Raw genomic sequence first — 23,691 nt, forward strand, 5'->3', positions numbered from 1 at the left:
CCCAGGCTCTCCACACCACTGGAGTCAAGCTATCCAGGCTGAATGAAGGCTGATAGCCAGAAACCGGTCCTTGGATGCTTGATTCCGGTCTGGGAAAGACATGGCTTGGTAGTTCGGACTGGACTGTTCCCATGAGGCACAGGGTCAGAGCTGATTTGCATATAGCCAGTGTCTGACCCAGGGTGGTGTGGAGTGCAAACAAATGATGGATTTAGGCCCAGATCCTTGTACTGGGGTGAATGTATGACATTGTTCTACATTCTGTCCATCAACTGTGTTTTTTTGCAATTTTCACCCCGAGTGGGCTGGGTAGGCTCAGACGTGAGTCCCAGGCTCTCCACACCACTGGAGTTAAGCTATCCAGGCTGAATGAAGGCTGATAGCCAGAAACCGGTCCTTGGATGCTTGATTCCGGTCTGGGAAAGACATGGCTTGGTAGTTCGGACTGGACTGTTCCCATGAGGCACAGGGTCAGAGCTGATTTGCATATAGCCAGTGTCTAACCCAGGGTGGTGTGGATTGCAAAAAAACGATGGATTTAGGCCCAGATCCTTGTACTGGGGTGAATGTATGACATTGTTCTACATTCTGTCCATCAACTGTGTTTTTTGCAATTTTCACCCCGAGTGGGCTGGGTATGCTCAGACGTGAGTCCCAGGCTCTCCACACCACTGGAGTCAAGCTATCCAGGCTGAATGAAGGCTGATAGCCAGAAACCGGTCCTTGGATGCTTGATTCCGGTCTGGGAAAGACATGGCTTGGTAGTTCGGACTGGACTGTACCCATGAGGCACAGGGTCAGAGCTGATTTGCATATAGCCAGTGTCTTACCCAGGGTGGTGTGGAGTGCAAAAAAAACGATGGATTTAGGCCCAGATCCTTGTACTGTGGTGAATGTATGACATTGTTCTACATTCTGTCCATCAACTGTGTTTTTTTCAATTATTCTGAGGGCATAAGCGCCCAGCTCAACTCAAATGTTGCAGAACCTGCCCTGAGAATTGCATTCCTCAAGTGCACCAGTATTGTCATGGAAAGAAATGCCAGTGGCCAGAGTTAACAAATTGTGCACTGGCTGTTTTGGCGTTGCCTGTCCCAAGTGCCAATGTTGAGAGGGCCTTTTTACAGAAGTTTATATGGGAAAGAAAGAGCAAGCGCACATGCCCAAAGACTCACTGAAGAAGTATTGTATGGTATACCACAGTAAGTTTAATTTGCAAAAATCTAATTGGCCCTTATATACATTATATGTACACTGTCTATATACCATGTGCTATCAGTGCAGAAAGCTAGTAATAATAAAAGCAAAATGTTCCATAAAAAACGGAAAAACACTTTTTCTGGCTCCGGGGGATGGGGTCCCCGGGGCCAGAAGTGGCCCGGGAGAAGGGCCACACGGCTCCCTCCCAAATTATAAATATAATTTTTTTTTAATACAAAAGAGAAAGGATGGGATCCCGGGGGCCATAAATGACCAGAGGAGGGGGGCCACGCAGCCCCCCTCCAATTTAAAAACAAAAAAATGACCATGCCCCTGGGGATGGGGTCCCCGGGCGATTATGGCCTCAGGAGGGGGGTCACGCGGGCCACTTCCCGAATTTGACATAAAAAAAAAATAGGGGGCAGGCCCCCAGGGCCAAAAAATGAGAAAAAGAAGTGGGGGCTACACAGCCCCCCTTCTTAAAAAAAAAAAAAAGACCGGCATCTCGCCGGAGGCCATGCCCCCTTCTTGCAGCACTCTGCAAACACGCCCTCTGGTGTGTTTGCAGATGGGTAACAAATTCCCCTTGAATACTGGGGGTCCCTGGGTGCCAACTAGGCCACCAGGAACCTCCAGTATGCGCCAGGGGGCTGCATTGCAGAGAGGTGTTCTGAGGCCACACCCCTTTTTACACCTCTCTGCAACACAGCTCTGTGGCGCTTACTGGAGGTAGCTGGTGGGCTAGTTGCACCCCAGGGACCCACAGTACTCAAGGGGAGTTAATCCTCCGACTTAAAACGTGCCACTGGCGCGTTTGCGCAGTGGTGAAGGGACGGGGCGGGGCCTGAGTTCACATGTGTGCAAACACACCCTGGGGCGCGGTTTAAGTTAGGGAATTAATTCCTTGTCAATTCTGAGGTCCCTGGGGGCCAACTAGCCCACCAGGTACCTCCAGTAAGTGCCACGGAGCTGCATTGCAGAGTGTTGTAAAAAGGGGCGTGGTATCTGAACACCACTCTGCAACGCCGCCCCCTGGCATATACTGGAGGTGCCTGGTGGGCTAGTTGTCCTCCAGGGACCCACAGGATTGAGGAGGAATTAATTCTCTTATTTAAAACATGCCATAGGGCGTGTTTGCAGACATGTCACCTCAGGCCTTGCCCCCTTCCTTCACCACTGTGCAAATGCGCCCCGTGGTGCATTTTAAGTTGGGGAATTAATTCTCTTTCAATACTGAGGGTCCCTGAGGGTCAAATATCCCGAGAGGTATCTCCAGTATGCGCCAGGGAGCTACGTTGCAGACAGGTGTTCAGAGGCCATGCCCCTTTTTACACCTCTTTGCAACGCAGCTCTGTGGCGCTTATTGGAGGTACCACGTGGGCTAGTTTGACCCTATGCACCCTCAGGATTCAAGGGAACTTACTCTCCCAACTTAGAATGGCCACAGTGCATGTTTACACAGTGGTGAAGGGAGCGGATAGGGCCTGAGGTGACGTGTGCAAACACGCCCTGTGGCGTGTTTTAAGTTGGGGAAAAAATTCCCCTTCAATTCTGAGGGACCCTGGGGGACAACTAGTCCACTAGGTGCTTCCGGTAAGCGCCACTGCGCTGCTTTGCAGAGAGGTGGTGCAGCCCGTGCCCCTTTTGACACCTCTCTGCAATGGCGCCTATTGGAGAAACGTAGTGGGCTAATTTACCCCTAAGGACTCTCAGGATTCAAGGGGACTTAATCTGTCAACTTAAAACGGCCACAGGGCGCTTTTACACAGTGGTGAAGGGAGGGGACGGGACCTCAGGTGACGTGTGCAAACATGCCCTGTGGCGCATTTTAAGTTGGGGAAATAATTCTCCTTCAATCCTGAGGGACCCTGGAGGCCAACTAGCCGACCAGGTGCTTCTAGTAAACGCCACTGCGCTGCATTGCAGAAAGGTGGTCTAGGCCGTGCCCCTTTTTACATCTCTCTGCTATGCAGCTCTGTCGTGCTTACTGGATGTACCTAGTGGGCTAGTTGGACCCTAGGGACCCTCAGGATTAAAGGGGAATTATTTCCCCAACTAAAAACACGCCACAGGGCGTGTTTGCACAGTGGTGAAGGGAGGGGATGGTGTAGGAAAGTGGCTCTAAATATACTGGACCGTAGTAAAATCAGCTGAACTCCGAACTCTGATTTCCGATTTACTCACCTGTTATCAGGAGAGACCTCAGTGCTGCATCTTTGAGCCCAGTACTGATCCTGAAAAGTAATTCTAACCGTACTTACCAGTAACTTGAATTTCCTTCCATAGGATATCATTGCCTGCTTTTTGCTGAAAAAGTTTCTAAGTGTGGAGTTTTGGAACTTTAAAATATTCCTCTAAAATCAGCCGAACTATGAATTCCGATTTACTCACCTGTTATCAGGAGAGACCTCAGTGCTGCATCTTTGAGCCCAGTACTGATCCTGAAAAGTAATTCTAACCGTACTTACCAGTAACTTGAATTTCCTTCCATAGGATATCATTGCCTGCTTTTTAATGAAAATGTTTGTGTTGATTTTTAAAACGTACAAATATTCCTCTAAAATCAGCCAAACTACGAATTCCATTTTACTTGCCTGTTATCAGGAGAGATCTCAGTGCTGCATCTTTGAGCCCAGTACTGATCCTGAAAAGTAATTCTAACCATACTTACCAGTAACTTGAATTTCTTTCCTTAGGCTAACATTGCCTGGTTTCACTTAGAAATTGTTCTAAGTGTGGAGTTTTGGAACTTTAAAATATTCACCTAAAATTATCAGAACAATTATTTCCGATTTACTCACCTGTTACCAGGAGAGAACCCAGTGCTGCATCTTTTAGCCCAGCACTAACCCTGAAATGTAATTCTAACCGTACTTACAGTAACTTGTATTTCCTTCCGTAGGAATCCATTGTCTGCTTTTCACCAGAAAAGTTTCTAAGTGTCTATTTTCACAAACTACAAATATTCCTTAAAAATTATTTGTATGACTTAAACGAATTCTTTCAACTGTTTACAGGGGTATGCACAAGTGCTGGATCCAAGATCCACCACTGAGTAAGAAAAGGTAACAATAACACTATTTACCTGCTAAATTAATTTCCTCCTATAGGATAACATTGGTGATTCTATGTGAAAAAGTTTCTGTCAACTTTTAAAATACAATAATATTCCTTAAAAATCACTACTGTAACCAAAACGCTTTCACTCAACTGTTTACATTAGATGTCCCAGGACTGAATCTAGGATCCAGTCCTGTGGTGAGAAAATGAATCCATAAAGTAACTAATTGCATTTAACTATACATTCCCATTGTGCTCAATGTTGCATTGTGTTTGAAATTGTGTTGCCCATTGCAACAACTGTAACTACTATACTTTAAAATGTATTGCCAATTTGCAAAGTATTTAAACTAAAGTAATGCATTCTGAGAAAATATATTTTGTAATGTAAAGTATAACGTAATTATGTCATTTAAAAAATTAAATATCTAGAAATAAATACTTTAAAAAAAGTAGTAAATCAGTATCAAAAAAAATAAATATATCAATACATTTAAAAATTGTCATTTAAAAAACCTTTGAAATTCACTGAAAAAACCATAGGTTTCAGACATGTTATAGTTAGGAATTAGCATTTCAAAAACCTTTGAAATTCACTGAAAAAAACATAGGCTTCAGACATGTTATAGTTAGGAATTAGTATTTAAAAACCCCTAGAAATTCACTGACAAAAACATATGTTTTAGGGGTGTTATAGTTAGCTGGACATTTCACACGTACAAAACCATTGAAATTCCTCTGTTATAGTTAGTTGTACTAAGTAAAACTCGTGTGACCGCAATCCACTGCTGATGATGTCACATATTACATCATTCATGACATGGTCAGTGACATCACTGATGACATCACTGATGACATCATCCAGTGAATGTGGTTTGGTTCGATATTTAAATAAGTATTATATATATAGCAATCTGCATTGAAGACTGAGTGGATGTATAAGTGTCTGGATAGAGGAAGGAATTAATTTTCTCCATGGGATCAATGTTCATTTAGTACCCTATTATTAATGGTTACCTGTCAAGACGTAAATACGTCACATATTTTTTACTGTGTCTATGCGATCTCGCAAAGTCACACTCCCAAAGTCAAGGGTATACTTCTCTTAATCCAGCCCTCCAGTGGGACAATAAATTTGATTTGGACTAGTGATTGATAAAAAACGTTCTTTTAAGATATCATTACTGGATTTGCTCCATACTTAAGCCCTCCAGTGGGCCTTTTTCGCATTTTTATCTATAAACTAATTTTATAAAAGATCTTATTATTGTCCCTGACATATACTTTGTATTTATTTCGGATTAGATTTGGGAAAAAGATTTTTTGCCATTCAAACATTACTTGGTACTTATGTTTTAGTTACAATTGGACCCTAAATTGATTGATATATAACGGTTCATCATAAGGCAACAAACAGTATAAGTCATTGTCTCCAAACATAATTCTGCCTATCTCCAAATAACATACTCCCAAAAAACAGGATAAGATTCCAAAAAACCCTTCACTTAAAGATGTACATAAAGTTCCTCACTCTGATTGAGACCCCACGGAGTAAAAGTTCCAAAGTTCAATATCTGTCGGGACTCTCTCTGTCTTAATTTCTTTTCCCGATCTCCACCTCTCTCGTTATTGGGTATCATTTCAAGTGCGTAAAAATGCAAGGATTTCCAATCTCCTTCATGGCTTGTTGCCATGTGTTTCGCAACTGCGTTGCTTCTGTCTCTGTTCACAGTTGCGCGCTCGTGCTTGAGTATCCTTTTTTTCAATTCGCATTTTGTGCTCCCAATGTATTTTAGTGCACATGGGCATTTGATCACATAAACAACAAATTGACTCTTGCATGTAATTAACTTTTTAATTTGCCATATTTTGTTGTTCTGCAATTTCACTGTTGTTGTATTTTTGGCATTTTGACAAACTTTACATGCCTGGCATTTCGAAAAGCCTTTTGTCTTTAACCAATGTGTTTCTTTTTCCCTGGACCTTGATGATGGCTATGCACCAGTTTGTCTCTCAAGTTTTGTGCACGGCGGTAAGTAACATTTGGATGGTTGCCCATTATCTTTCCCATTAACTTCCAATTTTTCTTTAGAATTTTCACTATTTGTTTAGATTCCCTGGTGTAATCCAAAATTAATCTCACTGGGTCCCCAGTTTGTTGTTCCACATTTGAAATTTTTGATACCTGGCGTTTCACTTCCAATGTATCTTCTCGTCTTTTGTCATTTGCTCGTTGCCAACATAGTTTGATGATACAATCCTTGTATCCGGGATGTTTAAATCTTCCGGCTGTTCTTTGACTGTGTTCTTCCCATTCCTTTTCTTCTGAGCAAATGCGGCGGAGTCTCAAAAATTCCCTGTATGGGATGTTCTCAATCATGAGGATTCTTGCACCAGGAGCAGAGGCAACATGGGTCCGAACATTTAAGCTTTGTTGTGGATATATATATAGGTGCGAGTGGCTGCAGCAGTTCGAGGGGGCCCAGGGAAGGCCTTGTGGATGTTGGGAGTTTTTCTGGGACTTCTTCGCCTCCCACCCGCACATTCCTGACGATCCCGGTGGGGATCTACCCACATCCCCCACACCGCCGACCCGGATGCATCGGACTACTGCATTCTGGGAGTTGAAGTCCGGGTATTTACCGTGGCAACCAACAGGTGTGTTTCATCTACAAGGGGGAGGAGCACGCAGGATTCATAAGTTTGAGATGTTGGATTGGGACATTATGGTGAAGAGATCGCTGCAATACAGGGCGCTGAGGAAGGCTATAAGCCGAAATGCATCCGCCACTATTGCTCATGCTGCCAATTAAAGCTTGGTTTTTCCCTGAACACCCCCTTTGGCCTCTTATTCTTCTATGTTTGGAGGGATGTTTCGATATATATATATATATATATATATATATATATATATATATATATATATATTACCTACTGGCGGTCGCCAGTAGGTATATATAGTTAGGATTTTTTCTCTATGGGATTTTTGAAAATTCTATGTCTAATAACTTTGGCGTTTGTGGACGGAATTGGCTGAAATTTTCTGGAAAATGGAACATTTTGTTTCTGAGCAGCCCCTGGAAATTTGGGGGGGGGTTCGTCCAGGGGGGGTCGAGAAAAAAGGGGGGTCCCAAAACGTGTTTTTAACATTGAGTTTTCCATAGGGCGGTTGGCCTCACTTTTAGCCCGAACGGCTGAATGGATTTGCACGAAACTTGGCAAAATTGTAGGGACTGGTAGCCCGATGTGCCTTTTGTAGGTCTCAATATATGTGCTCCAGTGGATTTTGAGAAATTAACGTTTAAAAAAAGATATATATCTGTAACAGCGGACCGGGCAGCTCCCCGGTTCGCGGACCTTACGCGTAACAGAACTTCGCGTAGCGAAGCTGATTGGCTCTCCGGTGTCTGTCAACATTCTAAACAGTCCGGAGCGGCCGCCATCTTGTCTCTCGGTAGGATTGAGAGACAAGAGGAGGCCAAAGCAAAGGGGGAAATAACCATAAGGGGGCATACTAGATCCTCCCTGACCCCCTAGGTTTAATGTGGAGGCTTTAAAAGGGCCCCGCGGGGCAAAAAAACAAAAAAAAAATTTTGTTTTTTTTTGCGTGGGTAGCGCCCGGTACGCGTACCGGGAAGCGGTCGGAGGAGCGTACTATGAGGAGAAAAGAAAGACAGGGTATAAACATTTTGGCAATTTTGTTATAAATGGAAGGTAGTTCTGAAAAGAACTGTTTTTTTATTCTTTTTCTTTTTTTTCTTTTTTTTAATGAATTTTCTGAACAATTTTTAGATTTTTTTTTGGATTTTTGAAAACTATTTTGTGTTTTTTTTGTGTTTTGTAAGGGGGAAATAACAAAAAAGCAGGGTTAGAACATGTCTCAACAGGAGCAAAAAAAAGTAAAAAGGATTCATTGTTTTCTCATCTTGTAGCATTTATGATTTTCTCCAGCTCGGTTAATCAAAGTAATACTCTTCTCTCCATAAGCAATAGTTCCTCCACAATATATACAAACTATTTTGTAGTGTGCAAAAGGAGCTTGAATATTGGGGATTATTTCTCGGCCTTCTGGTCCGGCGAATGAGCTTTGACCCCTGTTGGTGCTGGGGATGACATCTCGGGGGTTGGCAGCAAGATCCCTTACTTGTGCTTGGGAAAGATTATTAGGATGCCATCGCTCCATGTGGCGAATCATTGTATGATTGCCAAAGCTGTATTTCTTGTTGGGGTTGCCACGAGAAAGTATATTTTTGCAAATCAAACAAGACACCTGGGGTGCATTGACCTTCTTTTGTCCAGGTGGAATTTTAAAGAATTGCCATATGTAGTGCTCTTTAATATGGCTCTGCCTTGGTGTTTCTGGCAGGAACTGCCTTACTTGCTCTTCCTCCTCCTCCTCCTCTTCGTCCTCATTATCTTCCTCTCTACCAAAGTCCAGTGTTGGTGGTGGTCCTTTTGGTGGTGGTGGTGGTGGTGGTTGCTGAGAAGCACCAGCTGCAGCTATTACAGAAGCCATTGTGAAAAATAGGTCTTGCTCTCTGGAAATAGAAAGTAAGAATGAGGTAAAAAGAAGGAGGGGTTTTCATCATTTGAGAAAAAAAAATAGTTCTAAACCAATGAAAAGTGTTATTTTTAGGTTACATGACCAAGCCTAACAACATTATGAAACCAAAAGTGAAATGAACCAATGAAAAGTGTTATTAACAAGTCACATGACCTCTCACGCTTATGTTACGCGCCTTGGTCCGCGCCCCGGAGCACTTCCGGGTGCGCTAACGCGGTACGTCATAAGACGCATTACGCGGTAACGCGATACGTCGCGCTTACGCGACGCGCCGCGGATCGCTTCCGGGGAGCTGCGTTTCACGCCTCGGTCCGCGCCCAGGAGCACTTCCGGGTGCGCTAACGCGGCGCGTCATAAGACGCATTACACGACAACGTGATACGTCACGCTTCCGCGACGCGTCACGATAATGATTTCTAACGTGGCAGTTGCGCTAACGGAACGTTTACCGGTTCGCGGACCGGGTCGCGGCATCAAATTGAGCTAACGGGAAGCTTCTTACATCATTAGGAAACCAAAAGTGAAATGAACCAATGAAAAGTGTTATTACCAAGTCACATGACCTGCTGTGTTTACGTTACGCGCTTTGCAGGGCCTCCCGGTTTGCTTCCAGAAACCTGTGCTTTGCGACTCGGTAAGCGTACCAGTACGCTAACGTAGCACGTCATATGACGTATCACACGACAACGCGAAACGTCATGCGGACGGGAGGCGTGATGATGTTGTTTTCTAACGCGGCAGTTGCGGTAAAGAAACGTTTATATGCTCGCGGTCTATTTCGCGGCATCAAGGTCAGCTAACGGGAAGCTTCCCGATTCGCGAAGCGGGAACGAAGAAAAAAAAATATTAAAAAAAAAAGTTATTAATAAACATATAAAATATATTTTTGGATTTAAAGAAGAATACATTTTACAGGTATAGATATTAGCTTTTAAAAAACCAATGAAATTCACTGAAAAAACCATAGGTTATAGACCATATATAGTTAGGAATTAGCATTTACAAAACCTTGAAAATTCACTGAAAAAACCATAGGTTATACACCATATATAGTTAGGAATTAGCATTTAAAAAACCTTATTTTACTCACACAAAACCATTGAAATTCCATATATAGTTAGTTGCACTAACTATATATCGCGCACCCGCAATCCACTGCTGATGATGTCACATATTACATAATTCATGACATGGTCAGTGACATCACTGATGACATCACTGATGACATCTCAAATGACATCACTGATGACATCACTGATGACATCTCATTTGACATCAATGACCACATCACTGATGATATCATTCATGTGACAATACAATGCATCTCCTCACATTTTAATATAACCTCTGTTTCACCCAGTGTTAAAAAGAGTATAATTTTTGAAACCATTGACACACCAATACTAGTTACTACATACGCACTCACTGATTGCTACGTCTACACACACCTTCACTCATTCACCCATACAATCATTCATACATACAATCACTCATCTTTACAACACTATCATATGCACTCATACACCTATACAGACACTCACAGTCTGCCACTCATCCATGGAGTTACTCACACACCTAGTCAGTCCTGTAAAGAATCAATCACACTTCCATTTTCTTGTCTATACAGTTAAACATAGAGCACCTTACATTTTCAAACATATACTAACACATACTTACTTTCTTATACAATCATTGATACAAGTACACATTGATCTGCACAGAGTCACACACCTCCCAGCCAGCCACACACACACTCAGTCTCCCATACAAATACTTGGACAATCAATCAATAACCCATATAGTTAATCATATAGCTACTGATCAACACATGCAGCAGTTTACAGAACAACAGACATAATGATGCACAAATTAAGACAGTTTAGTCACTAACCCATGCACTCAGTGAGACACATTTAATCACTCACTCATACATTCAGTCATGCACCTACTAAATCCTTCGTCCAGACACTTATACATCTACTCATTCTTCAATATGTAAAACATATTTAAACTTTACAAAAACACACAGTCACTAGATGATGTCATCAGTGATCTCATCAGTGATGTCATTTGAGATGTCATCAGTGATGTCATCAGTGATGTCACTGACCATGTCATGAATGATGTAATATGTGACATCATCAGCAGTGGATTGCGGGTGCGCGATATATAGTTAGTGCAACTAACTATATATGGAATTTCAATGGTTTTGTGTGAGTAAAATAAGGTTTTTTAAATGCTAATTCCTAACTATATATGGTGTATAACCTATGGTTTTTTCAGTGAATTTTCAAGGTTTTGTAAATGCTAATTCCTAACTATATATGGTCTATAACCTATGGTTTTTTCAGTGAATATATATATATATATATATATATATATATATATATATATATATATATATATATATATATATATTCTCACAGCGTTGCGTTTTCTCCCAAGCACTTCTCGGACAGCAACCACCACGGACTCCAAATGCATTAGCAGTGATTTTTATTTTCAAAAAGCGGCAACACTCACTCGACGCGTTTCGAGACCTTGTCTCTTGATCACGAGTACCATCAGTGAGTTAAAGGTGAGTTTTTATATGAACATGTGATCTATCTCCAGGTACCATAGAAAACAGACTACGTAATATAATTCAGGGAAGACATTTACAACCAAATGTATAAAATAAAGTAATTAGTCACCAATGCATGTTCAATTCACAAAACATTTGCAAACTGTGATCCTGTGCTTTGTTATTAATCAGTGTCTTTTGGAGTTATATTTTTTTCTAGAGTTAAATTTTTTTCCCCCTAGAGTTACATTTTTTTCCTTCCCCGGAAACATTTTTCCAAGTAACAGAGAAGTTATTTTGCCCATGTGGGCTCTATTTCTTATTGGATCAACTCCTCACTTTCCGCCCAAGTGGGCACTCAAAATATATACTTTGCACATCACAGCTATAATATACATTGCTATGTTTCAATTCGTACATGGATTCTCATCCTCCTTGTTTATCTTTCCACTGAATTTTTTTGTACGTGGCCTGTCAAAAAAGAAGGAAAAAATAAAAACTTATTAATTCCCCTCCTGGAGCAACTGGTAATTAAAATCTGTAAACTTTTCTTCTGACAGTGAAATTTGAAAAATTTAAAATTAAACGAGCTGTTCCGTATGCGAGCTGGATGAAATTGCCACCCTTTTCACAAATTCAATTATTTCATGTAAATCATTGCATTCATTAAGCACAGTGAAAAACGCATAACAACATCATGTACTGTTCATTATCCTGACTTCTTCCTACCCCAAATGCACTTCTAGCTCTTCATCGCAGTTGTCGCAGTATAAAAAAAATAAATATATATATATATATATATATATATATATATATATATATATATATATATATATATAGATATATATATTACCTACTGGCGGTCGCCATTAGGTATATATAGTTAGGATTTTTTCTCTATGGGATTTTTGAAAATTCTATGTCTAATAACTTTGGCGTTTGTGGACGGAATTGGCTGAAAGTTTCAGGAAAATGGAACATTTTGTTTCTGAGCAGCCCCTGAAAATTTGGGGGGGTTTCGTCAAGGGGGGGCCGAGAAAAAAGGGGGGTCCCAAAACGCGTTTTTCCCATGTTAATTTCCATAGGGCGGTTGGCCTCACTTTTAGCTCGAACGGCTGAATGGATTTGCACGAAACTTGGCAGAATTGTAGGGACTGGTAGCCCGATGTGCCTTTGCTAGGTCTCAATATATGTGCTCCAGTGGATTTTGAGAAATTAACGTTCAAAAAAATATATATATCTGGAACAGCGCTCCGGATAGCGCTCCGGTTCGCGTACTTGACGCGTAACGGAACTTCGCGAAGCGAAGCTGATTGGCTCTCCGGTGTCTGTCAACATTCTAAACAGTCCGGAGCGGCCGCCATCTTGTCTCTCGTAGGATCGAGAGACAAGAGGAGGCCAAAACAAAGGGGGAAATGACCATAAGGGGGCATAGTAGATCCTCCCTGACCCCCTAAGTTTGATGTGAAGGCTTTAAAAGGGCCCCGCGGGGCAAAAAAAAAAAAAAAATAATAATTTCCGGACGCCATCTTGTCTCTCGGTAGGATCGAGAGACAAGAGGAGGCCAAAACAAAGGGGGAAATGACCATAAGGGGGCATAGTAGATCCTCCTTGATCCCCTAGGTTTGATGTGGAGGCTTTAAAAGGGCCCCGCGGGGCCAAAAAAAAGAAAGGAAAAAAAATCGTTTTTTTGCGTGGGGTGCGCCCGGTATGCGCACCGGAAAGCGGTCCGGGGAGCGTACTATGAGGAAAAAAGAATGATACTTTTCAAATATTGTATGTTTAATGATTGTTCGTTTTGTTGTTTTTTTGTTGTTTTTTTTTAATGTATTATTTTATTTTGGTTGTACTTAATGAATTAGATATAATAATGAATAATGTCTCAAACAATTTTTAATTATTAAATAAAAATTTATTGGTCAGAATTTTCATAGTTCAATAAAACTTCCAGCATTACATCATCTGGAATGTCCTCAAACATGCATGTTTCTATGTCTTGTAAGCATTCAATAAATTGTTCATCCAAAGACTGATCCATAAAATCTTCATGTAAACATTCTTCATTTAAAATCTCCTCAGATGTAATGTCGAAGGAAACATTGATATTTTCGTGCTCCCCCTCCATTTTTTTGCTGTAAATAGCATAAAAAATAACTATATCAGAAGAGTTAGGGCACTGTTGGGTTTAAGTTCAGACAAGTAATTCTAATTTTTTTACAGTGAAGTTAACTTTGGGTAGTGTATGGTAACAGGCAGGAAGTAGAAATATAAAAAAGTGCCTGTGAAGAAGTGTAAGTAAATTCATAATTATAGCAGAGAAGCCTAAGTCAATCTATAAATATAAAAGAGGAGCCTATCTGTATCTATAACTATAGCAGGGGGACAGTAAATAATTATCAAAAAACGTTTTTACAAATTAACTTAAAGTGCTCCTTACAAATTATCAACTTACTTTACAGAGAGGTTAAAAATGCTATTGAAATGTACTTCAGGAAGTAGTAGTCAAAATGGCTGTGTTTCTCTCTCTTTCTTTATATATATTCAGGTACATAACCATTCAAATGTCAGGTAAAAAAAATAAAAAATGAAAGTAACATTTTAATTGGTTGTCAATTCCAACACTTCAGATGTGTTTTGTGAAGTAATTTACCTCAGGGAATTTAGAGAGGTCTGTAAGTTAAATGGTTAAATGGAATTCCAACCAAATTTGTCAAAATGGTAGGGATTGGTATGTAGTATGAGCTAATCTGTATTTGGTGAAAGTGTCTCCAGTGGTTTTTCTGTAAATTACTTTCCCACCTTTTTTATGCGATCGCTTCTCACTGCGCGCCCCGGTACGCGAACCGGCAGTGTTACGGGAGTCCTCCATTTTGTGTTTCGGTAGAATTGAGATACAAGATGGAGGGCAAATAATGTTCAGAATGGGTAGAAGGGGGCATGGTAGACGTATCCTGACCCCCTAGGTTTTCTGAGGGTGGCTGTGGAGGCCCATATGTGCGAAAAAAAAAAAATAATTCAAATTTTCGCACGGTTTGCGTCCGGTGCGCGTACCGGGTAGCGATCCGGAAAGCGTAAATTGTGAAAATTCGTGAAAAAAAGTTACATTTAAAATTTGTTTATAGTGATCATAGTTAGGGTAGCTCTGAGAAGAGCTTTTGGTTCTGTGGTACATTTAGGTACTTATAAGTACGTACCAATACATAGTCTTAAATTCAGGATGAAAACTCTGTTCCCCTCATCTGAGAAGTGAACTCCATCTCCTCTGTAGATATCTTGCATGTAGTAACGCAAGTTATTGTTGTAGATGCAGCCCATTCCATGGTCTCTAATGTAAGCTGAAACAGACTTATTTACATGCTTCCTCGATTTCTCAATTTGTGGACAAAATTGGTTGGACCACTTCCATTTCTGTCTTTGGCATATATTTGAATATACCAAGGCAGTTTGAGGAAAAAGTGCCATCAATTGCTCAAAGGTGTCCTTTAAAAGCATTTCCAGACCTACCCCAGTCAAAGTGCCCAAGTCATTTCCTCCACAGTGCACAATTAACAGGTTAGGTTTTGGCAAATGCAAAAAGGTTTTCACCAATGGTATCAATTGGTGACATTTTAATCCTCTGTGGCCAATCCACTTGATTTCCACATTTTGTAAATTGAGGTTAGGTAAATTTCTGTTATCAGCATACTTTTGAGCCCAGTGGATGTAACTATGTCCAACAATCCAGACAGAAAGCATGGTGAGAGGAGGTTCTGCTGCAGTCAGATGAAGTGTGGGAATGAAATGGCAGTTCAAACAGTAGGAGTTTGTAATGAAAAAAACTGTGGAGTTTCTGTGCTAATGATTCAGTAGCAGTGATTGGTGGATTTTGATTGCTGAAAACAGAAAGTTAGGGTGCATGGATGAGTTGTTTGAAAGATGTAATTTGAATGGTCAAGAAAAAAATCATTTTAAGAAAGATTGCACTGGATACGCAGGTGTACTGAGAGTTCAGAGTTCAATTGAAACATTGTTGTGTGAACTTGTAAACATGACAGGTCTTTCAGGAGGTGGTTGCTATGGAAAAAAGGCAGAAAGGGCAGAGGGGGGAAGGGTGTTGATTTGAAAAAAGTGAGGGAAGAGTTATGATTGGGTGACATTAGAGATATGTGTGATGAATTACAGCATTTGTGTGCCATTGTTGGTTGCAATCTCTGGAGTGCATACCCTTTGCTCTTCTGAAGACAAATTGGTGTGTGTCTGAGACTGTTTTCAAACTCAAAAAGTATTTGCTAAGGTGAGAAAAGATTCATTTAATTTAAATAGAGAATAGTATGCTTTAGGGAGAAAATTCAGAAGAAAGTTGTGTATTTAAAATGTTGCTTTGTGTCTAGTGTTTTACAAATAGATTTTGATTCTTTGAGTTACATAGCCATGTTAAAAGTGACGTAAAAATGTTGCAAGGGCCTTAAAAAAACGCTTTCATGTGTCTTAGGGCATTTTAAGTCACTTTCCATGAATATGGTTGAATAGTTGTTTTACATGATGGGTTTAAAAACGTTTTTTGAAATCAATTAGGTTTGTTAATATGTACTGCTAGAGTTTCATAGGTTGCTTGGGATATATTAACAAGCAATTGAGGGCCCGATGTAGGTCGGTCGGTAACGGCCGAAAATCGGTATTTTCGGCCGTTACCGACCGGTATTTGAGCTTTGGTATGTAGGGACACATATGTCACAGAATCGGTTTATTTACCGATTGGTAAATTTACCGATTCTGTAAAATACCGAATCGGTATTTCTACCGATTAGGTAAATTTGGTATGTAGGTGGGACTCTTCTGAGTCCCACAAGCCTTATCGATTCGGTATTTTAGCATCAAATTGAATTTGATGTTAAAATACCGATTCAGGTGTGAATGTATATGTGACTTGAGGTATTATTTTCTCTTGTTGAATCTTTTTGTCACAGGTCATATACATGTACAGTAATTAAAAAGAACATCAGAAAACGTGGTATTTTCGTTTATGAACTTTATATCATATCTGGAATCAATATATTTAATTCAACTGTTATATAAAACAGGCAACACAAAAGACACTACTACATTCAATATATTCTCAGTAGTGTGTTACACCGTTGGTACAATATGTATAAACCATATATATACATAGAATGCTACTGTAAGCACAGTCAGCTTAGTCCATCATTTTCTTTTTAACAAATCCTGTTGTTGGTGATTCCTAACCCAAAACGGTGCCTGGGCGTCGACGTTTCGGTCTTTACTGTATAAATCACACCAAGACCATCATCAGGACTAATGTTGCACAAAATATCTACAAAAAATATATACAATATGTACAATCAGTAACTATACAACCACATCCAAATGTCCAATATACTTAATCGTCTGCTGACATTAAACCATCACCACACCCAGTGTGACTGAATATATAGCAACCACCACCACACGGCATAATACTCACTGAGAAAATATATTTACTCCGAATTTTCCAGATCTCACTCTGGCTTCTCCACAAATGTAAGTCAAGTTCAACTATCGCCCTGAAGTAGGTGCAGAGACATAAAACGGCCAATCAGTGTAACTACAAACCATACCTATTCTACACTTATGACATCGACATCAGTCCACTGCTTACCTCTATTTTAATCTGAGAGGGTATCGAAAAACAATGCGAGTCCACAGTTTAACTCCATGTACATAACGTATTATCTAGAAGACACAAGCAAGGGGGTCCGCCATCAGAATCCTGTATCGTTTTATCTTAACGTCTTCTAAAGCCTCAAAAACAGCGTTTCTACTTACTCGTATGCACCGCCATCGACGGGACCTATCCTCGTCACTTTCAGTTTGCGTCTGCTAACAAACGCGTGAGGTTGAATAACACTATTCCCGTGGAGTGTGCACATGCGCATAAGGCCCCAAAATCGGTAAACACTGCCGTGGCCATATTGGAATGGTTGATCTACTCCGAAAACGTCCCTATATAACATATAGAGCGGAGAGTCATGCAAATATACACGAACAACATACTCAGAATTACTAAATCAACACACCAAAACCTATACAACGATTAATTAAAAACTCTCTCATATTTCTCTCATCATAGTTTCATAATAATGCCATTCTAACCCAGCACTAACAAGCTAAAAGCAGGCGTTCCTCACCTAAGGGGAACCCATAGAAGACTACTATTTATAGACTCTATACAAGACACATCATATTCATTGGTGCTCAATGCACACAACAATACAGGATTCTGATGGCGGACCCCCTTGCTTGTGTCTTCTAGATAATACGTTATGTACATGGAGTTAAACTGTGGACTCGCATTGTTTTTCGATACCCTCTCAGATTTAAATAGAGGTAAGCAGTGGACTGATGTCGATGTCATAAGTGTAGAATAGGTATGGTTTGTAGTTACACTGATTGGCCGTTTTATGTCTCTGCACCTACTTCAGGGCGATAGTTGAACTTGACTTACATTTGTGGAGAAGCCAGAGTGAGATCTGGAAAATTCGGAGTAAATATATTTTCTCAGTGAGTATTATGCCGTGTGGTGGTGGTTGCTATATATTCAGTCACACTGGGTGTGGTGATGGTTTAATGTCAGCAGACGATTAAGTATATTGGACATTTGGATGTGGTTGTATAGTTACTGATTGTACATATTGTATATATTTTTTGTAGATATTTTGTGCAACATTAGTCCTGATGATGGTCTTGGTGTGATTTATACAGTAAAGACCGAAACGTCGACGCCCAGGCACCGTTTTGGGTTAGGAATCACCAACAACAGGATTTGTTAAAAAGAAAATGATGGACTAAGCTGACTGTGCTTACAGTAGCATTCTATGTATATATATGGTTTATACATATTGTACCAACGGTGTAACACACTACTGAGAATATATTGAATGTAGTAGTGTCTTTTGTGTTGCCTGTTTTATATAACAGTTGAATTAAATATATTGATTCCAGATATGATATAAAGTTCATAAACGAAAATACCACGTTTTCTGATGTTCTTTTTAATTACTGTACATGTATATGACCTGTGACAAAAAGATTCAACAAGAGAAAATAATACCTCAAGGCGCAATTTTTCTATTAATTTACATTACCCAGTTCCTTGGGGAGTATTGGGTTGCCCTCTTCTAGTAATTGTATTGGCGCAGACAAGTTCTGCAAGGGCCCTTTTTTTGGAAAGTGGTTTCATAATTATTTAGGTTTGTCTGCTTGCACTTTTTTCTAAAATTATATGTTTCTCACAAATTATGTGCTTGTAAAACATTGTTAATATTTGTGTATGTTTTATGTATAGGAGTAGGATTTTGTAATTAGTATTGTATTTCACTGTGTGTTTGTACACGACTTCCGAATATTTAAACTGTAAATGTCAGAACATGAGACTCTCACTTATAGCGATGAATACATTGCTAAAATAGCAAGCGGACCATCCCTACTGGGACCTCAGAATACCACAAGCACACATAACATACAACAGACCACAATTCGCAACAATTTAGAAAGATTGCGGAAGAAACTAATTAGAACAGAGTTACACGCAAAATTTCTCACAGACTGTTTAAACAATAACATCATCCCTATTGGGTTGCAGGTACGGAATATTCCGGCAATATTTACTGAGGACGAGGACTTTAAGTTGGGTTTTAGCTTTGTGTCCAACAAGTGCTCGCGCAGTTGGATGGTGCTAGGAATTGAAACTGCATTAAAGCATATCGATAAACTCAAATAAGAAATAGCAGATTTGGAAAAACAAGTTAGGGAAGACCAAACTGTTACTGATGCTGAGGAGTTCCTAAAGAAGTTAGAGACACAGATAGCTGATTTCTTAAAAAACAACATTCTGAAGAAAACTGAGAAGTTACAAAAAGATTTAAAGTATTATTCAAAGGAACGCACTTATCCCTACCTTAAGAAAGAATTCTTCCAACAAGGTCAGACACATTGGGCTCCTAAACAACTAACATTTTCTGACACAGCTTCGTCAAATTCAGATGATAGTACTAACCGAGCAGGGGGTTCCAACCAAGGCTTTAACAGAGGACAAGGCCGTGGCCGTTTTTTAGGGAGGGGTAAGACTCCACCACGGGGACGAACACGGGGAGGACGCAGGGGTCAATACAGGAATCAATATACCCCGTGCTTCCGACAAACAAGAAACAATTATTACGAGTGGTAAAAGATATGGAAACACCTGTAGCAGATGAGGTTGAGAATCCTATGCTGGAGGTTGTGCCTATTTTTAATCTCTCTAGTCATGAGCTTACAAGACAAGAATTAGAACTCCTGAGCCATGGTTTGTCGTATGTACCCACCAATAGGAATGACCATTTTACAACGCAGATGGAAGTACACAGGTTTTTCCGTACGTTGCGTTTGAAACATTTCTTTAATAAGACTACGACCCTCAATGACTCCCACAATGTGACGGGCTTACGGTGTCCATCTACGTTTTACCCTTCCAATAACTTAATGCCCAAAGAGCTGTTAACGTTTGAGAATACAGTTCTGGTTGAGCTGGACCAACTTTTCAATGATAAGAGGAAGTTTGTAAAGTATAACTTCAGTAAGGAACAACATGAGATATTAAATGCATTATCTAAGCGTGATGACATTTATATTAAACCCGCTGACAAAGGGGGCAGTATAATAGTACAGGATAAGGCAGACTATGAGAGGGAGGCTTTACGCCAACTGAACAATGACCTACATTATACCAAACTGAGAGGAGATCCCACAGAAATGATAAGGAAAGAAATACTTGCAACAAGTAAAAGGGCCTGGAGGGGATGTGGTTAAGCCAGAAAGAATTTGATTACCTTAATAAGAAGGAGTTTACAATTCCGGCATTCTACATACTCCCCAAAATTCACAAGAACGCAGAGCACCCCCCCGGAAGACCCATTGTGGCGGGGTGTGGGTCGATATTACAACCCTTGGCGGAGTATGTAGACTACTTTATTAAACCCTTTGTGCCATTGACTAAATCTTACACTAAAGATAGCATTAGTGTAATAAATGCCCTGGAAGGGATGCCATTTGATCCAGACAAAAATATTCTAGTCACCATGGATATTGAGAGTTTATACTCTAATATCCCTCAGAACGAGGCTTTAAAAGTTCTCGATAAAGTGTTAGAAACCCAGACCCGTCCCACACAAGTACCAATGGAATTTGTCATTAAATGTGCTAAAATAGCCCTTGAGCGTAACTACTTCCTATTTAAGGAGGACTTCTATGGCCAACGTAAAGGAGTGGCAATGGGGGCAATTTTTGCCCCGGACATAGCGAACCTGTACGTGGCAGATTTTGAGGATAAGATCATTCACAACAATAACCCCTTTGAGACACATATCAAACGGTACCTAAGGTATATTGACGATGTTTGCCTGATTTGGGAAGGCTCTGAAGATCATTTACTATCATTCCATACATGGCTCAATGAACAAAATAATAACTTGCAATTTACTATTGAGCATAGCAATCACTGTATAAATTTTCTGGATCTACAAGTAATCAATGACAATGGTAGTTTAGTGGTTAATTTATACACGAAACCTACATCTCGCAACACTTTGCTGAAATATTCAAGTCATCACCCCAGGAATTTAAGGGATAACCTCCCCTTTGGCCAATTTTTAAGAATTAAACGTAATTGCACTAGAAAAGAGGATTATTTTAGAGAGGCAAAAATCCTCCAATTGAAACTAGGCGCTAGAGAATATCCGCATAGAATGGTCAAAAGGGCTCTTAAACGGGCCTGGTATTATGATCGGACAGCACTTTTGGACGAGAATAAAGCAAAGGATAAAGCTGAAAACACAATAGCGTGTGTCACTACTTTTGGAACAGAGTCAACTCAAATTAAAAAGATTATATCCAAGAACTGGCACTTAATACAGAAAGTGGAACCACAATTGAGTTTTCCCCGTTTTGCTTTTAAGAGAGGCAGGAATTTACGGGATCATTTGGTTAAAACATACAGAGAACCATGTATGAATACTATACAGAATCAATGGGGATTGGCACCTATTGTGGGACACTATCCTTGTGGACAATGTACTGTATGCGACACCACTACAATCACTAATCCTGTATTCTGAATGGTAAACAAGTGATGCTACAACATCATTCCAACTGTATGACAAAGAATGTCATTTACTGCATTGAGTGCCCATGTGGTCTGATGTATATTGGAAAAACCACACAGGAAATAAAAAAGAGAATATCACAACACCAATCACGAATCAGATGCAAGGTACTGACAGCACCTTTAGTAGACCATTACATCCATAACTTGCATGGTCCCAAAGATATGAAGTGGTTTGTACTGGAAGTGGTTAAGGGCTCAAAAAGAAGGACCAATGTGGATCGTCTGCTGACATTAAAAGAGAACAAATGGATATGGACAAGTAGAACAGTTGAGCATGGATTAAATCAATATGTGGAATGGCACAGTCTGGCAACTCTTTGATTGTTCCCTGTATTGTTGTGTGCATTGAGCACCAATGAATATGATGTGTCTTGTATAGAGTCTATAAATAGTAGTCTTCTATGGGTTCCCCTTAGGTGAGGAACGCCTGCTTTTAGCTTGTTAGTGCTGGGTTAGAATGGCATTATTATGAAACTATGATGAGAGAAATATGAGAGAGTTTTTAATTAATCGTTGTATAGGTTTTGGTGTGTTGATTTAGTAATTCTGAGTATGTTGTTCGTGTATATTTGCATGACTCTCCGCTCTATATGTTATATAGGGACGTTTTCGGAGTAGATCAACCATTCCAATATGGCCACGGCAGTGTTTACCGATTTTGGGGCCTTATGCGCATGTGCACACTCCACGGGAATAGTGTTATTCAACCTCACGTGTTTGTTAGCAGACACGAACTGAAAGTGACGAGGATAGGTCCCGTCGATGGCGGTGCATACGAGTAAGTAGAAACGCTGTTTTTGAGGCTTTAGAAGACGTTAAGATAAAACGATACAGGATTCTGATGGCGGACCCCCTTGCTTGTGTCTTCTAGATAATACGTTATGTACATGGAGTTAAACTGTGGACTCGCATTGTTTTTCGATACCCTCTCAGATTTAAATAGAGGTAAGCAGTGGACTGATGTCGATGTCATAAGTGTAGAATAGGTATGGTTTGTAGTTACACTGATTGGCCGTTTTATGTCTCTGCACCTACTTCAGGGCGATAGTTGAACTTGACTTACATTTGTGGAGAAGCCAGAGTGAGATCTGGAAAATTCGGAGTAAATATATTTTCTCAGTGAGTATTATGCCGTGTGGTGGTGGTTGCTATATATTCAGTCACACTGGGTGTGGTGATGGTTTAATGTCAGCAGACGATTAAGTATATTGGACATTTGGATGTGGTTGTATAGTTACTGATTGTACATATTGTATATATTTTTTGTAGATATTTTGTGCAACATTAGTCCTGATGATGGTCTTGGTGTGATTTATACAGTAAAGACCGAAACGTCGACGCCCAGGCACCGTTTTGGGTTAGGAATCACCAACAACAGGATTTGTTAAAAAGAAAATGATGGACTAAGCTGACTGTGCTTACAGTAGCATTCTATGTATATATATGGTTTATACATATTGTACCAACGGTGTAACACACTACTGAGAATATATTGAATGTAGTAGTGTCTTTTGTGTTGCCTGTTTTATATAACAGTTGAATTAAATATATTGATTCCAGATATGATATAAAGTTCATAAACGAAAATACCACGTTTTCTGATGTTCTTTTTAATTACTGTACATGTATATGACCTGTGACAAAAAGATTCAACAAGAGAAAATAATACCTCAAGGCGCAATTTTTCTATTAATTTACATTACCCAGTTCCTTGGGGAGTATTGGGTTGCCCTCTTCTAGTAATTGCATGTATATGTGTGCATGCACACCTGTGTCATATGACTTAAGACCATAAGCATTCAAAGCCCATAGGAATGAATGGAGCATTTCCGGTCGGTATTTACCGAATCGGTAAATACAGATATTTACCGATTCAGTAAATGGAACATCTGGATGTTCCTACATACCCTCCCTTCTTATTTAGCGATTCTTAATTACCGAATCGGTAAAATTCGGTAATTAAAAATCGGTAAATAAGTTCTACCTACATCGGGCCCTCGAGTCCCTTTGATGTTATTTTTCCCATTTTAATTTAAGACATTTCCTCGTGGTGCAAGGTCCTTGTAAATACGCCCCCATGTGTGCGTGGCAAATTTAGATTTTGATTGTTTGAGTTACATAGTTATG

The sequence above is a fragment of the Lissotriton helveticus genome, chromosome 12 (assembly GCF_964261635.1).
Source record: "Lissotriton helveticus chromosome 12, aLisHel1.1, whole genome shotgun sequence".
In the NCBI taxonomy this organism is placed as follows: Eukaryota; Metazoa; Chordata; class Amphibia; order Caudata; family Salamandridae; genus Lissotriton; species Lissotriton helveticus.